The sequence below is a fragment of the Sinocyclocheilus rhinocerous genome, unplaced genomic scaffold (assembly GCF_001515625.1).
Source record: "Sinocyclocheilus rhinocerous isolate Xijiao unplaced genomic scaffold, SAMN03320098_v1.1 scaffold2493, whole genome shotgun sequence".
Taxonomy (NCBI): domain Eukaryota; kingdom Metazoa; phylum Chordata; class Actinopteri; order Cypriniformes; family Cyprinidae; genus Sinocyclocheilus; species Sinocyclocheilus rhinocerous.
In genome coordinates this window covers 88,038-91,691 of record NW_015650366.1, presented here as the reverse complement: position 1 = coordinate 91,691, position 3,654 = coordinate 88,038, and the positions used below count along the sequence as shown (strand labels likewise).

Genomic DNA, 3,654 nt, shown 5'->3' with positions numbered 1-3,654 from the left:
GTCTAATTCTATAGTTAAATGCATGCATCTCGCATTGTAATTCTATAGTTAAATGCATGCATCTCGCATTGGAGAAAGTGCGATTTTTACAGTCTAATTCTATAGTTAAATGCATGCATCTGGCATTGTGATTAACACAGTCATCTGTGCTGTTCAGATCTGGCACCACACCTTCTACAATGAGCTGCGTGTGGCCCCTGAGGAGCACCCAACCCTGCTCACCGAGGCCCCTCTCAACCCCAAGGCCAACAGGGAGAAGATGACTCAGGTACGGATGAAGAGTCTGATGGTTTCTCAGAGACAGAGTCAGACTGCTTCATGACACTCGCCTGCTTTGCTCTTGCAGATCATGTTTGAGACCTTCAACGTCCCTGCCATGTATGTGGCCATCCAGGCTGTGCTGTCCCTGTACGCCTCCGGACGTACCACTGGTGAGTGCTTTTAACACACATTCTCTTATAATAAAGAGCCAAATCAATATTATAGTTAAAACATAAATGCATATTTTGGATCATGCAAATCTGGTAGAATCTCTAATTTGACTCTTAAATTTAAAATCTATCTTTGCATTGGAATAGTTTCTTGCTTTAAGAGCTAAAATCAGATTCAGTGTCACTGTAATTCCCTGTGATGTCCTGCAGGGGCAGCATATGCGTAAACATATTTTTTAATTATTTAAGTTTTGTCATATAAGAATTATCATATACACTTTTTTATAGTTTTCAGTAATATTTTGAATTTGTTTTTATTTTTACCATTATTTTAGTGATTTTATTTTTCCGTTTTCATTTCAGTTGTAGTTAAAGCTTTAGTAATTTTGTTGTTGTTTTTTTATTAGCTTTTTATTTTTTGTTTTCCTTTTCCTTTTAATTTTAGTTAAAGTTTTAGTAATTTTGTTGTTTTATGTCCTTTTAATGTTTATATATATATATATGTGTGTGTGTGTGTATGCATTATATCAATTACATGTTTTTCTTTTTTTTTATGGTTTTAGTTTTAATTAACAATAATAACCCAGATTCCCAGTATGATCTTTTAGTGATGTTTCCAAATTATGAAAGAAATTCAGACTGGAATTGTGTAAAAAATTCTTATAGCATTTCCTTTAGGGTTTGTTTGTTTGTTTGTTTATTAATGAACGACTAGGGCTGTATATCTATCACTAGAGCTCTACTAGGCTATTTATTAAAGATTGCATTTCCTTTAGGGTTTATATGTTTTGACTAGGCCTGCATATTTATCACTAGCGCTGTATTATTTATGGTACAAACACGCGCGTCGATAACTGTAATGCTGTGTGTCAGATGAGCGGAACAGGTGTGAACGACACATCGGTGATTCACGGTGTCCTCCGCAGGTATCGTGCTGGACGCCGGTGACGGTGTGACCCACAACGTCCCCGTCTACGAGGGTTACGCTCTGCCCCACGCCATCATGCGTCTGGATCTGGCCGGTCGCGATCTGACTGACTACCTCATGAAGATCCTGACCGAGAGAGGCTACTCTTTCGTGACAACCGGTGAGTGGCGGTATAGTCTGCACGGGAGAACAGGTGCGAAATAGCAGGAGTTAACGCGCGACCCTTGCCTCTCCTCAGCTGAGCGTGAGATCGTGCGCGACATCAAGGAGAAGCTCTGCTATGTGGCTCTGGACTTCGAGAACGAGATGGCCACCGCCGCCTCCTCCTCCTCCCTGGAGAAGAGCTACGAGCTGCCCGACGGTCAGGTGATCACCATCGGTAACGAGCGCTTCCGCTGCCCCGAGACCCTCTTCCAGCCTTCCTTCATCGGTGAGTCTCGCTCGGATGGTCTTTCATTGACATGTACTGATCAGTGTTGTTGACTGAACGCCTCACCTCTCAGGTATGGAGTCCGCTGGTATCCACGAGACCGCCTACAACAGCATCATGAAGTGCGACATCGACATCCGTAAGGATCTGTACGCCAACAACGTCTTGTCCGGTGGTACCACCATGTACCCTGGTATTGCTGACCGCATGCAGAAGGAGATCACTGCTCTGGCCCCCAGCACCATGAAGATCAAGGTGAGATGCAGCAACTATAGAGACAGTAGAAGGGCATGGGTTCGATTCCCATGGATCAAACGCATGAATGCATGTTAAGTACATCTGGATAAAAGTGTCTGTCAAATGCATTTAGTTTTAATTCAATGTAGTATATTTAAATTGCACATGTGTATAGCCAGAGTAGTATTAAATAGGTTTAAGAACTATCAGAAACAATCAACATCTTGGCATCTTATTAGTTAATGCATTAACTAAAAAAACAGCAATACATTTGTTACAGCATTTATTCACATCTGTTAACTGTACTCGAATACTAAAAATACAACTAGTTTTTAGTTCATGTCAAAAGTTGCAACTTTTGATTCTAAAAATGTGAGCCTGCAGCACTTAAGCAGTGTTAAGTCGCTGGGGTATATTTGTAGCAATCGCCAACAATACATTGTATGGGTCAAAATTATACATTTTTCTTTTATGCCAAAAATCATTAGGATATTAAGTAAAGATCATGTTCCATGAAGATATTTTGTAAATTTCCTACCATAAATATATCAAAACTTAATTTTTGATTAGTAATATGCATTGCTAAGAACTTCATTTGAACAACTTTAAAGATGATTTTCTCAATATTTAGATTTTTTTGCACCCTCAGATTCCAGATTTCCAAATAGTTGTATCTCAGCCAAATATTGTTCGATCCTAACAAACCATAAATCAATGGAGAGCGTATTTATTCAGCTTTCAGGTGATGCATAAATCTCAATTTTGAAAAAATTGACACTTAAGACAAAATGTACACTAAAAATATTTGGTGTAGAAATAATCTTTACTCAGAAATTGCAAGTCAGTTTTTGAGAATTAATCTTTTCAATGGCATGTGACAATTTGAATTAAGCACAAAGTAGGCTGAAATAGTATTTTCTTCTAAAACATACTTCAATAATCATTTTTTTGTAGTGTATTCATAAATATATCCATAAATGTGAAAAAATATTTAGAAGTATTTTCATTGTTAGTTCATGTTAACTAATGGAACCTTGTTGTAAAGTGTCACCAATGTCTTTTAAAATGTAGTAAGTAACAGTTATTCAAATGAGGAGACTGGCTGCAGCTGTTGTCACATGTTAGAGCCGTAGTTATTACTCAGCGTTTAAGACACTAAACCTTTCTCCGGTCTCTCTGTAGATCATTGCTCCTCCCGAGCGTAAGTACTCCGTCTGGATCGGCGGCTCCATCCTGGCTTCTCTGTCCACCTTCCAGCAGATGTGGATCACCAAGCAGGAGTACGATGAGGCCGGTCCTTCCATTGTCCACAGGAAGTGCTTCTAAACCAATAACAGTGTCTCAGTCTCAGCCGTACATTTGTACCGTCTCTTTTACTGTATATACATGTAATGTTGTAATAAAAACAGATAACTGATAACAGAGAACAGTGTATTGAGTGATCACTCGCATGACTGCATCAACCCAAAATGCATTAGATAAAATAATGCGAAAAAATAAAATATTAAATAAAATAAAGTGGCAATGCCATGGTACAGTGTTGGTAAAAGCATACATGATATATAGTATGGTACTGAATCATTACACACACCACTGCATTCACAAGGTACTCAAAGGTTCTTCAGTGA

General features: G+C 38.7%; 1 pseudogene; it reads left to right on the top strand.

Moving 5' to 3' along the window:
• The window catches only part of LOC107711909 (actin-like), a 7,341-nt pseudogene extending 3,891 nt beyond the window's left edge, over positions 1 to 3,450 (top strand).
• The last annotated feature ends 204 nt before the right edge of the window (positions 3,451 to 3,654 follow it).